The sequence below is a fragment of the Pelodiscus sinensis genome, chromosome 10 (assembly GCF_049634645.1).
Source record: "Pelodiscus sinensis isolate JC-2024 chromosome 10, ASM4963464v1, whole genome shotgun sequence".
Taxonomy (NCBI): Eukaryota; Metazoa; Chordata; order Testudines; family Trionychidae; genus Pelodiscus; species Pelodiscus sinensis.
In genome coordinates, this window is record NC_134720.1 from 24,492,900 (window position 1) to 24,507,181 (window position 14,282).

Sequence of the window (14,282 nt, forward strand, 5' to 3'; positions counted from 1 at the left end):
GGCCAAATCCGGTCCTCAGATTACACCCATGCAATAGTACTGATTGCTCCAGAATTTAGCTCGGAGATCATTTTTTCAAAGCACGCTTCTTGAAGCCAAACCTAGCTGCCTCTGGTATATTTAGTGGACTGAAGGGTATGTAATGACGTCTCAGAGGAGACTGAAATACACGTATAAAGACCCCCACACCTGAGTCACATGATTGTTAAATGTCCAGAAAAACCCTTCGGGTTCACTGAACTCCCTAGAAAACTGTTGAGTTCGTGGGTCCACATGCTTTGTGGAATAAGCCTATTGCAAACTTATTCCTTTCTTCACTCACATCCCGAGTTGATTTAGACTCCGTGTTTCCTGTGCATCCCAGACTCCGCCTGGGCTCCAAGAGTCACATTTTTTCAGAAACAGACTTTCTAAGTCGGGAAGAGTAAACTCTTCGCCCGATTTTAGGGCAGGAGGAGGGAGCAGCGATGTTGTTGTCATTAGTGGCTATCATTTTGCATGCTACCTTCCACTTGAAACCAGTCACCTCTTCGCTATTTGCGAGGCGCCTGAAGCGTTACCTTCGGGCCGGGTTTGTTTACAAAATAGCATTGGCAGGCAGGAGCCTGGCCCGCCGGCGGGTTAACCCTTTCCGCTCGCTGGAGCGAGCAAGCCGCTGAGGCTTGGCCCTCCGTTGCGTGTGTCTGTGTAGATCTGGCAGAGCCCGGCTCCCGGATCTTTGTGTTGGTGGCGGCCAAGGAGAGCAAGGAGCGCTGTGCTCCCGCTTCTCTCTGACTCTACCCCACCCCCCTCCCGACCGAAATCCCCTGGTCCAACTTTCAAGCTTTTGCGTTTCCTTTCAGTTTTTCACTTCTCAGCCCTCCTGGCAGCGTTTGCCGAGCGCTAGACCCCAGCCCCGGTAAGTGATGCTTTTCTCCATTGCAAAGCCGCCCGGCTCGGCTTGCTGCGCCGTGTGGGTGCGTGTGGACGTTTTGTTTGTCTGGAGCAGAACCGCCCTACCCCAGTGGCTGCACGTCAAGCAGCACCGAGTAAAACTCTGGTGTATTAACGCTGCCTGGGAGCAAACAGACCAAATAATCACCGCTGGCTCGGGCAGGAGCCAGGGCACTAGTACAATTCCCTGCAAGGCTGCAGCGCAACTTTTTGTGCTGGGGAGAGCGAGGCTGTGTCTGGAGTCTGATCTTTGAGTTTTCCTGCCACCTCAGACCATACCAAGCGACACAAAGTACGCAGCCGCCACACGGGGACTTTTGACCATCCAATTATGATGCAGGATTGATTTGGGTTCAGTGAAAGGTCTTAAGTGTTCCACACACCCTGGTGCCCCTGTGTAAAGTTGTCCAGGTATCCGAGCAATCAAAGCCAGTTTTGGACGACTCCCTCCAGCATTTTTTAAAAATCTGTACTTCAAAATGATTCAAATAGAGTAAAAAGGCCCCCTATACATTCACTCGTCAATTATTTTTAAAAGTACAGCATACAACTCAGAATAAAATTCACGATTATTCAGATAAGATTGGGGTTGAATCTCTCTCTCTAGCTCTCTCTCTCTCTCTTTCTCAATTAAGAAATATAATATTAATTGCTGAGGATAGCTGACCTTTGGCTGACATACCTTAGTAGGAAACGGTTTGTAAATGAGGATTGGATAAATTAGATCCTATAGTTATCTGGGTAAACTGATACCCAGCGTCACGGTTCTCCTGACAGAAAACCAGTTATGCCCGTAGGTTAGAAAGTTTAACCAAGTTCAGGCGAGAAAAGCAGCAGCAGGGAAGAGGGCTGAATCACAATGGAGAAGCCGATCTCTGGTTCTTCGATCCTCGTAGTTGTTTAGCACCTTCAAGTTCATGGCATTCTACGATTCTCGAAAGCTTTCACGTTGTCGCTCCGCGCTGGTTATAAATATGGGCAATAGTCGCATTCTAATGAATTCCGTTCTTAGAAGCCCTCACACCGAACAAGTGTGTGAAACTAGTGTCCCAGTTACGCTAACAAGTAGTGTTATTTGTATTTATTTATTTATTTACTTATTTTACTCTCTAGCAATGCTGGAAGTGTTACTCACTCTGTGCATCAAATGCAAAGCTTCAAAACCGTCCACTGAAGAAAACACAGGGTTACACTTTTAAAAATACAGCTGGGATTTGCACATGGTTTAACATAAGCGCAAGAGGGGAGTGAAGTTCTTTTACTTTAGCCAAGCAAAATCCAGCTGTGTACTTTTGATATGGTTTCTTCCTATTTTACCATTTCCCTAATTGCAAAATGTTCAACTCTTTTAATAGAAGAGCCATAAGAAAAGCAGGAGAAAATATTCCAAGCATATTTAAAACGCATGCTGCGCCTGGATATTTTTTGGGGGTGTCAATCTATATATTAATAAATATTTTATACGGACAAACATACATGCATTGTTTTTATAGATAGGAACATTAATGTTACCTAAAGGATTTTAACTGAAAATCTTTGACATGCTATAGTAATCTATGTTTCCCAGTTGTCTTGAGGTGCGGGGGGAGGGAGAAGCGTACATTACAGCCTTGCCTAGTTAAAGTCCTAGGTTAAAAGGAGAACGAAACTCCACACTGCTTTATTAGCTTGTCAAAGTTTATCTTGTTAACTTGCGCAGGATTTTACTCAGATGACAACGCACGGACAACTTTTGAGACGGGTTATTTTTTTTAATTTGCTGTCAGAAGAAAGGGAAAACAACACTTTATTTTTTTATTAAACCATTTGTTATGCATGTGCTGCCCAGTTCATAGGCAGTGTTGCATTTTTAAAAGTGCCAAGTTTCATGTGCCATCCAATACTTCGGTTAAATAAATTTAAGCAAGCCTCCCTCTTTACAGTATGGAGGGAAGGTGCTCAGAGCAAGAAGATAAATCCTCCAATTCTTCATTCCTCACTCAGGCAAAACTTCTGTTAAACCCAGGTTTGGGTCTAAAGACTGTAACAGTTTCCACATTTCTAATCAGTCACCTCAGTCCATAATGTATAGGCTAGAGTCTGTCTCTGCTGAAGCCAATGAGTTTTGTCACTGAGTTAAATGGGAACAGAATTTGACCTCTTATTTAAATATAGTTATTCCACTTGGAGTAGTAGCAAAATTTGATTTTAAACAATAACATTGTCAGTAAATTATTGTTCTTGAATAATATTTACTATGAAAAATATGCATATTAGCAAAATATTGGCAAACTTACACATCCCTTTCCTTATTTACATGTATTTCACAAATAAGATTCCAGTTGGCAATTTAAATCATCTGTTTGTCAATTTGCAGGGTAACTGGCTGCTTTTCACTGAATATTTCCAAAATAAAACCAGCAGAAATGAAAAACCATCCCTTGTTGTTAGCTTCCCCTTCCCCCCTCTGTTCAGTGGTGGGCTATGCCTTGAAAAGTCGTTGCCTAAATGCAAGACAAGGGTGCAGGAACTTTGGGAATAGTTCATTTTACTCATAAATTTCTTAAAGAAGTCAACATGTATTCACATCTATCTATTCTTGGGCAAATGAATGATGCTGATACTGTTGTAGAGAGGTTTAATGGCCAGTCAGAAAATTTAAACCATGATGGTGTAAGGCCCATATTTCCAACAACAGTGGAAGCATATGGATACTCACTTCTAATTTGAGAAAAAACATAAACATTCTGGTATATCTCCTCCTTAATCTTATTTCAAGTAATTTTGTGGACATTTACTGCTCACAACAGCAAATGGAATGACTTTGGTGACTGAGCACCCTCAAGATTATGGAGTCCAGTGGTAATCTCAAATCGGTCATATATTACAAATACACTTCACTAAGAATTAATATTTCCAAAACAGTGAAGTATAAATGTGTCTGGACACAGATGTTGTTTCTGAATAACAAAAACATAATCTGCTTTAAAATACCATTTTGATTTGACATTTGAATGGCCTAAGTTTATACAAGTATCAGACATGATGACACTCTGTAAGGAAGGGTGGGGTATATTGAACTTTTACGAATGGTGTTAACAGAGCTCATGTTGTTCCATTTATTATTTTAAATAATTATAATTTATAAATATGCTAAAACCAATCATACAATACATGATAGAAGGCTACATATGTTTACACCAACTTTGCTGTGCTAATCTGATATAGGCATCACATACAAAATGTTATACCATCAATTTATAAGTAATATATATATATATTATGTACACCATACATTTGTATCTACATAATGCTTATTTAATTAATCATGCTAAATTGTGTCTTGAATTTACATTTTGTGGAAAACTAAAGCCTGGGGGTTAGCACAGAGAGTTACAATACAGACTTTTACATATATCATTATAGTGTCTGAATTTAAACAAAAAGAATCACCTTGTGTGATTAAAGTACTGTTATATACTTACAATGATTTTACTGGCAGTCATAAAATAAGTATGGACTTGATTATTTATTTTTATTCACAACAGTTTGCTTGTAAAATTTCTTCTATGCTGAATATCACCGATATTATACACTTGAACCGATCCAACTAATTGGGCTTGTAATGCTTAGTTTAAATTTTGAAACTAAAAAACAATCTGTCTTTCCAGAGTTGGACTGCATTTCTGTTTAATATTTGTGGTAGCCACAAGGGTATATTTAATCTTTATGTAATATGGTTTGTGATTTCTCACATAATTATTCTTGTCAGATAGCAAATTGTTGAATGTCTTCCTGAGCAGCAATGGAAAAAAGGTTTGCAATGCATTTAACTATACTAAGCTGGTAAAATGCATGAACTCCTGAAATAAGAGCTTGGTCCAACTCCCATTGAAATCAATGGAGAGACTTCTGCTGGCTTCACTGGGAGTTGAATCAAGCCCTAAATGAACAGCAAATTACAGACTCAGTATAAATAACTGCAGAGAGACAATATTTTTGTCTATTTTTTGTGTTTTTTTTTACTTATATAAAATTATTTACAGTCTGATTAAATAGGTTAATTTTTTGTAATGTTTTTAAATCTATCTATCTATCTATCTATCTATCTATCTATCTATCTATCTATCTACAAAAGGGGTCTTTAAATCTGTGTTAAATAAAAAGTGTCAGCTAACTAAATGAGTTGCTCAGGTTGTTTGCAGTATAATTCTGGGATCAGCCATACTAGTTGAAAATTGACCAGATTTCCACACCAGTTTAATTTTTGCCAAGGAATAACATATGTCTTTTCTAAATACAATTACTATTTCCCTTTTGCTATTATTGGGAACTGTTTGTGAAACTGGTGCTCTATATTATGAGAAATCACATATACTAAATACTTGTATAATGATTTGAATATTTATTTTTGGTGTGTGCTGTGCATGGAGCTGATCCTGTTCCCATGCGAGCCACTGGAAGATTTCAATGAGAGCAGAATCAGATTCTGTTTGAATAAGATAGTTCTCGTGCTCATGATATTTATTATCTGCGGCACATTAGATCCCATTTTTATTTATCTTTGTTTTAACAGAAGAATTTCACTCTAGGTAGAGCTTCACCACAACTAGAATTTTAATTTTCATTTGCACTGTATACTGAAAGTATTTAGGACTTTTAACCTACTCTGCAAATGGAGATAAATTATTTAGGAATTCAGTACAATTAGGTTCCACTATATATTTAGGAATTCCAGTAGTATATTGAATTTTAAAATTATAACACACTATTATTGTACAGTGCTTTTAATAGTCACACAGTGAGGGCCAAATCCCTCATTCCAAACTCTGGCAAAATTAAAGCTTGGACACACATTAAAAATACATCACACCAATTGTAAGGAAAGTGTTCCACTGTTCGCACAGTATTTTGATTCTAACAACACTCATAAATATAAATGCTCTTAGCATTCTTGATAGTACACTACAAAACATTGAGAGGCAAACACTACTGTATCAAAAGGCTGTAAAGAACTCGCTTCTGATATGAAAACTATTCAATGACAATTTGATGGGTTTACTGTCTTTTCTGTGCATAACTTTTAGATACATTATCTATGAAAAAACCTCTGAAGTCCTTCCTCAGCCAAGTGTTTTCAATAATATTTTTAACTGTATAAGATCAGAGCAAGGATTTATAGTCCACTTCTGTATACATTCCTGCTGTTCTAGTACAGAAACATAATTTCATCTTTGCCATCCCCAAACAGCTAGCTAGTTCCAAGTTCCACACGATAAATGTGCTAAATGTAAAAGTATTTTGAGTAAATGCCATGCAGCTGTTTGGTAGCTTGCAATTACTGTAATATTGTGCCTGCTTGCATTTTGTGGCCTACTATAAATCCTGCAAGTGGACTCTGTATTCCTGACATATCATGCTGGATTTTTTATGTCCACAGATTTTATACAAAGTTAGAACAAAATAATGAAATATAAATATTCTCTGGTCTTGCGCAATACAAAGTGGTGCAAATCTGTAGAGATTTAGGAAGAGCAATGACCAAATCAATGCCTTTATATATGATGCCATTTTATTATCTAATACTATAAATTAGCATCTCAGCACTATATTGACAATAATTTTACTCAGCAACTGTCTGAAAGCCCTGTAATAAATGTATTTGTTCACCCCCAGAATAAATTTGCACAAGCAAAGGATTCAATAATAGGACAGATGCTGCTTTCTTTACTCTGGGGCAAAACTCCCCTTGTCTTCAAGGGGAGTTTTGCCTGAGTAAAAAATGCAGGATGGGCCCCTGTATGTCATCCTTCTGAGTAAAATCCTCAAAATCAAGGGGAATGGTGATATGATGTATAGCACAGTTTACAACGCCTGGGCATTGCAGCTTACATAGGGACTATAAAGCCTTTCCATGGTTGGATCAAGCCTGTGGTCTCTGAGAGTGAATACACACTATTCTAGAGTTGATGAAAAAGAAACCATTTGTCTTTGGTACTTAAGCTCAACAGGTGACCTAAAGGTGAACTTTTAATTTTTTTTGTTTTGTTGAGTAGAGCTCAATCCTCATGGTATTGCTGGTATCAGATTAATTAAAAAGATAAGACAAACAAAACAAAACTGTTCTAAGGATCAGAAAATTTGCAGATTTGTCGACGGACACTTTGGAATTGACAGCTGTTGTAGTATATCATACATATTTCTGAATTTTGAAAATATATGATTTTATAAACATTTGTTATTTGACTGAAATGAATATTTTTAGAGTTAATTTTTTTCAGACTTGTTCTGTCTTTCATGTAAGTGGATCATAAGTGATTCTCTATTTTGATTTAAGGGGGACACAACTATAGTTTATTGCTGCATCATTGATAACCCTCACATCTGTTCCAGATTATTGTGGTTGTATATATACAGTAGCCAAGATTTTAAAAAATGGAAGCCAAAGTTTAGGCTCTTAAATCTACATTTAGATCCCTAAATAAACAGCCTAACTTTTTTAAAATACTGAATCTCCCACTGACTTTAATGCAAGGTACTAAAGTATAAAATGGGTACTAAAATCCTTCAGAGATTTCTCATTTATCCTACAGCTCCTTTATGGGAATTCAGCAATGCAAAGGCCATTTCACATCACTTTGATCCCCTTTGAATTGCTAGAATGGTGTAAATAGGTCTTAAAGCAAGTGAGAATCAGGGCCTTTATTTTTGTCCTGAATTTTTAAAAAAGGGATACTTCTTGCTGGTGGAACATATGAGTTTGTCAGCACTGGAGACTACAGTACAGTATGATTTCACTAATGACTGGGATGCCTATTACAGATTACCACATTTTGCAAATTAATGAGTAATCAAACGAACACCATAAAAATCTACATAACAAAATGTACTTTAATTTATTTTTATAACCATACGTTAGTTTTAATTATTTGAGTTAATAATTCATAGCATGCTAGCAAATATACTGTGGAATATTTTTAAAGTAATTAAATTTTAGTAACATGAGACCTTCATTGCAGTATTCTGATATTAAATGCTTTGCAAGAAGAGGATTTGTTTTTCTGAGGGAAAGCTATTGAGTTTGTGGATTAATACAGTAATGCTTAGCAGATTTCTTGTGTACTCTGTATGGTTCTTACCCAAAGTCCATTGAAGATACAAAGTATTCTGATTGACTGTGTATCAGGCCTTGTATAAATAACAGCTCAGACAGGGAGTGTGCCTCTACGCTGCTAGTCTGAGCTGTGAACGGGAAGTCTTCTTCTAGGGTGGGCCATTTAATCCATATGCTCAGGTCACTGGTTTCTCCATTAAAGCTTCCAAGCAAGATACCAATTAGTGCTCATTGTTTGATGGGTTGGTGATATCTACTTATCCACAAGGACAAGAACCACCATCTATTTCAAGCATGCCACCAAAGAGCCATCAGATGATAACTTTTTGTCACCTCTAACCTCAATTTGATCTTGTGAAATGGAAGAAAACAGTCCTTTGGTCACTCACCCCTTTCTGCTACTCCCTAAGGATCTAGTTAAAAATTCACTGAAAATATATATAAAATCAATGTGCAATGCTCACTTTTATGTCTTTCCTTCATCCCTCGCTTATTACTATGTACTCTGATGTCTTGTAAACTTTACATGTGATAATATAAATTACTGCAATAAACATGTCATTTAACTATTGTAGAGTTTATGAAATGCACGAAACACATGTAGTAATATTTTCTATGGTGAGTGGGATCTTAGAATTCACCATGTTCATATCAGTCCTGGAAAACTGTCCGTAAAAACTGATCAGGATTTGTTGTATATCACAAATCTGGGATGATACTTGGAAGGACTTTCTGGAAAAAAATGTGGCTTTTGAGGACATTCACTGAACTCATTATTATCTACTATATATTTGACAAACTCCATCTGTCTGTCTGTTTGTTCAAGAACTCCTCCTAAATAGTAAGAGCTAGGACCACCAAATTCGGTATATAGTTTCCTCTTATAACTTAAAACCATATAAAGGCTTGGTTGTGCCAGGAAAATGGGATGTGCCTGGAATGGGTTGCTTCTCATAAAATCATATAGAAAAGAGACAGAATCACTAGGCAAGTGAAAGAGGCTTGCTGGGGGTGTCCCACCCTCTGGGACTGCCCCAGCCCCAACCCATGCACTCCCAGGCAGCCTTTAGGAAAGGTGAGGGGGCTAAACCCCTCCCCCCGATTCATACAGGAACATTGCTGGCTGTTCCCCTTTGTCAGGAAGAAAGGAAACAGTGCACAGTTTGCTGCATTCCTCACTCTGCCCGGGGATTACAGAGGGCAGACAAACCTGGGCCTCTCCCAGCTGGTGGGCATGCACTCCTCATTGGCTGTGCCCACTGGAGCTGCAGCACCATGAAGAGGCGTTTCTTACCTGGCCTCATGAAGCTGCTGTGGTGAAAGAGTGCTGGGGTTGTCCTTCCACCTCAGGACTGCCTCATATTGAACCCCTCATCCACAGCCCCACTCCAGAGCAATGATTTTAAAGAAGAAAAACAAAAAAATAATGAAGTTAGGGACCTGAGCAATGCCAGGTACATCTTCTAGTACAATATAATGGAGGGGTTGGATTATCTTCTCAGGAGCAGGAGTCAGAAGATCTCTTCTCTGTTGTGATATAGACTTCCTAAGTGAGCTTGAGCTAGTCAATTGGGCCTCATTCTGCTACCTGCTGAGCACCTTCTGAAATGTTATGAGCATCTTCAACTTCTGGTTAAGGATGTTCAGCCTTTTGCAGTCCCTAATTTTTCTGTTTCATAGGGTGTGTCTACACAGCAGCGTTATTTTGGAATAACTGATGTTGTTCCGGAATAACAAAGAGAGTGTCTGCACTGCAAGCCATTATTTCAAAATAATGGCGAGCAGGAGGACTTCTTACACCGACTCCTGTAACCTTCATTTTATGAGGAGTAAGGGAAGTTGGAGGAAGAGTGTCCTTCCTGCTGTGTAGACAGTACCAAAAGCCGAATTAAGCTGTTTCGACGTAAGGTATGCAACTTATGTAGCTCAAGTTACAAAGATTAATTCAACTTTTCCCCTGCTGTGTAGACATGCCCATAATTTCCTTCTGGCGTGATGGGGATAATATTAACCAATCTGGCAAAGATGTTGTGAGGATAAATTAATGTGGAATGCACATTGAAATTCTTACTTTATCAGTGCAAAGTATTCTAATAGTATTTAATATATTATAATATAAAATGAACAGACTACAGTTATAATGTTCTCATACCTTAATTTACAATGTGTAATTCTTTTCAAAGCAGTGTCCTTTAAAATATATAGTAAGCTAGAGATTTTCCTTTTTATTGGACCAATCCTGATATGTTATATAAGGGCAACTGGAGATAAGGGATTATAATTCAGGTAATTATAAGTTTCTTAAAGGCATAGTGGCCACAATTTAAAATGTACAGGAAAACAAGGCTTAGAAATGGACTTTGAATTTTTGATTCTCAGGTTGATGTAGACTGATATTATCATACAACTGAGTCTGCTAATTTTGGAAAGAGAAGTGAGGAGTAACACACCCTCTCCTAGTTTATTGACTTGGCTCTTGTTTAGAAGGAAGCAGCTTTCTTGTCCTGTTGGAATGTTTTTTTTTTTAAAAGTGATTGTGGGAAGAGAAACAGCAACATTTAGCAAAGCACAACTTTGCTGTCAGCACAGGCAGGGACAAGTTGGGTAAACTGATCAAAGTTCACTGTATGGTTGCAATAGGATTTAGGCATTGCATGAAAAGCCCTACCTTGGGGTTTTATGAGGGGCTTAGGCTCTTGCCATGGGCCTGTGAAGAGGAATAACTGTTACCTTTTTGTACCTAAACATATTTTTCCACAAAACAAGTTGATAATAATAATAATAATAATAATAATAATAATAATAATAATAAATAATTAATAATAATAATTGATAATAATAAATAACACATGGCAACAACTTTCAGGGTCATAAAATATTTGAATACTTATTTTAATGTGTGCTACCCTTTCTACTTCTGAATGGAAGATTTTTTCCCCTAGTAATTTAATGTTTTGAATTAGTATATCATGAAAAAACAAACTGTCATTAACAGTATTGATAGTGCCTATGTTTATTGGACCTTTTTTTCTCTTTACTTGAAATATTTTTCAGGAGATGTAACCATGTTCTACTGTGCTGTTTGTTCTTGGTAAACACAAAGCAATTTCTTCTCCATATTTTAGAAAGGCCAGCATTTAGCTTGATGACATGAAAAAGCAGAAGGAATTCAGAGTCCTGGAAGAAATTCTTGGGATCTGAGACCTCATAAAAATGGTCATTCTTCAGGTAAAATTGGAATATATGGTCTCTTTTAACATGCAAATCTGATTTGGCCACAATTTAAGGGCTCATTTCTACAATAGTTGCACATCTAAAACTACTCATGAAGTCAATAGGAGCTTTGAGTGCCCAGTGATGGGACGACCAGTGCCAAAAGAATGAAAGATATTGTTAAAGCTGCCACCATTTTATCATTTTTTTACATACACCTTTACTCAGTTAAATCAATTGGTAGCCAATTTTTCTTGCATGATAGAGCATAGAATGAGTGGAAAACATTTGTACAAAGTAGCGTACAACAGGGCTAATAATTTCACCATGTTTCAGGTTCTGACCTTATTTTTGTGCACTGAGGCTAAAAATTGGCCATTTGCAACCATACCACATGAAAATAATTCAGAAATGACATTTTATTTAATTAGTGAAATCAATGGAGATTCCATCTGTAAAGCAAAGGCAGAATATACCCTTAGAGTGTTGTCACTCCAGTTAAAATGATAAATGACCTTTTGCCTTTTGAAGGGATATAATTTTTTAAAAATCCTTTAATGATATTCTCCCTTTAAAAAAGCCTAGAAGAACTGACCTTTTGTATACAGCATTCTTAATGGCACAAATCGATGTTCAATGTTTTTCTTTTAAAAAGTGTCCAAAAAGAAGAATGAAAGATAGGAATAAGTAACTAATAAAGTTTAGTAATGTTACCAGAAAAGGAAGTATTTAGTTAATGTAACGAATGTTGTTTTCTAAGGGATATCTCTTGTATGTAGTGACCTAATCTTTAATAATCTTTACTTGGGGATATTGCTTTTTATTGATGTATTAAACCCCTCATTTCCTACATAGACTGTTGCCTGCTAGTGTAGGAGCAAAAAGTATACACAAAGAGAGAAACCCTTGTAGATCTATTAAAGGAGCTTTCTTAAAGGGAAACAGAAATGGCTCTTGAAAATACAGAGAAGACAGGATGTCCTATTGTAAATCAGAAAAGAATAGCTACTTGCAAAATGGCAGACTGTAAATACAGATGAAGATGTGGTTTAAAGGGCAAAATTTCTGTAACTCCTAGTGCAAAACTATGTAAACCAAACTTAACAGTCAAAAGACAAACAGACAGACAGTCAAAAGTCATACGTCTCGGTAACATGCAACAATGTGGGAAATCAGTAAGTTGGGTTTAGTTGAGCCCCATGGATCCTAGTCAATTGGATATGTTATGCATTAGTCCTGCTCCTGCACCACTGATGTTTTGCCACTGAATACAGAGTGGGTGGGACCAGGGTATAGGGCTGAGTGTTGCTGATGACCCACTCTTAAATTTGATACATCATGCTCTGATTATAGCTCAACAAGCTAATTTGGACACTGATAAAGTTGTGACCACACATCTTCACTAAAAATGGCTAAGCCTTTTTACTGAATGTATTTTATTTATTTTAACACTTAAGACTCCAAAGAATTCTCTGTCCTCCATCTCTTCCCACAAATCTGGGACTCATCTTCCTGAATCCAAACCTGCTTTCTGCACATGAACTGATTCCTTTCCATTTCCTATCTGGCTGTCAACTGACAGTGTGGCTGATTTCACATGACCACCCATTCTGACTCTGCCATCAGATGGTCCAGGTAGTTAACCCTTCCCCCAATTCCTTGCACATTCATAGCTCAAGGGTTGTCTGGGGAACCAGAAGCAGGGATGAAAATCATGAAAGGGGGAGCTAGGTGAGACTTGAGGCTGATTTCCACCACTGGAGACATGAACTGGGGAAGACTTGCTTTGGAAATAAACAAATGTCCCACGTATCTCCATGCTGCTGGGTACTCTCTCCAAAGTCTCAAACCACTCTGTCTGTCTTCTGCCTCAGTATGCTCACAAACAGGTTGCTGATGCTACTATCTTGACAATGAGCTTATCTGCAAAAGACAAAGCTTCCCACCGCTCATACACTGCTGAGTGGGTTGGTCACCTAATACAGCTCACCTGCTGCTCATGCTTGATCAGCTAGGAACATTTGTCACATGAGGGCTGCAGTCTATATTAACTGCACTTTTTAAAAAGAAAGTATATGTGACATTTATATGCATGGAATTTCTTTGTACTTGTAGCTCTTTTAAAAAGAGACTAACAGATACATGCTACACTGTAACCATAGATTTAGACCAAGCTTCGCTTGAGCTTCATTATTGATGTGTTGAAATTGTTACTTATTACAGCGCACATAATTATTATTTCACTTGTACCTTGTCCACCCACTTGTCTGTTTTGTCCACCTGTTGCCTCTCACCGCAGGCTGAGTGTAAGCTCTGTGGGACAGGGACTGTCTTGTTTTTTATGTGTATGCACAATGTCCCATACATTGGAATTATGATTGGAGCCAGTAAATTCTACTACAATACAAACAATTGAAAATATAGTTTGAGTGGATATTAAACAAAGTTTTCCCCCACCTCCTTTCACTTTCATCCTGCAACAAGATGGTGACCTCTATGGCCTGGTTCAGATCTGATTTACCTACATTTTACACTCATTTGATTTCATTGTCTTCTCCTGATTCACATCAGTGAAAATGGGATCAGAATCGGGCACTTTGTTTTCAGCTGGACAAGCTTGATGATGCAATTAGTCTTAAAAAGAAAAAGAAAAAAGAAAAAGACAAAAAGGAGAGGTGTCTCTTCAAGCCCATATTCTAGTTCCATGCTTCAATCCCTCTTTGTTTTAACTCTGCCCACATGCTGGTATGTGATGGTGTTAATTGGACATTTTGCCTTTTGAATCAGATGCAGAATGTGCACCCAACTAATTTACAACAAAATAAAAGAGAAATCGGAGAAAGAGAGTGAATACACCCATTAAAGTTGTTGTGAATAATTTGTCTTAAATGAAAATATAGTGGGAAAACAGAAAAACTGCTATTAAGTATACCTTACCCTCTGCAGTAGAACACAAGACAGATTTACTATGTTAATTATTTCCACTAGCTTTAAGCTTGAAATATGAATATGTCAGGTATTTAAATAGTAATTTACTTTAAAA

The 14,282-nt window shown here is 37.6% G+C and overlaps 1 protein-coding gene and 1 long non-coding RNA gene across 4 annotated transcripts in view; one reads left to right on the top strand and one right to left on the bottom strand.

The window, feature by feature from the left end:
- Positions 1-14,282, bottom strand: part of ZIC4 (Zic family zinc finger 4) — a 121,760-nt gene that overhangs the window by 34,542 nt on the left and 72,936 nt on the right. The gene's annotated exons all lie outside the window — the stretch shown is intronic.
- The window catches only part of LOC106731508 (uncharacterized), a 156,816-nt gene continuing 142,601 nt past the window's right edge, over positions 68-14,282 (top strand). For both annotated transcript variants that reach the window (XR_012906233.1, XR_012906232.1), the window contains exon 1: positions 68-898. This is a non-coding gene — a long non-coding RNA (uncharacterized LOC106731508). The remainder of the gene's footprint in view (positions 899-14,282) is intronic.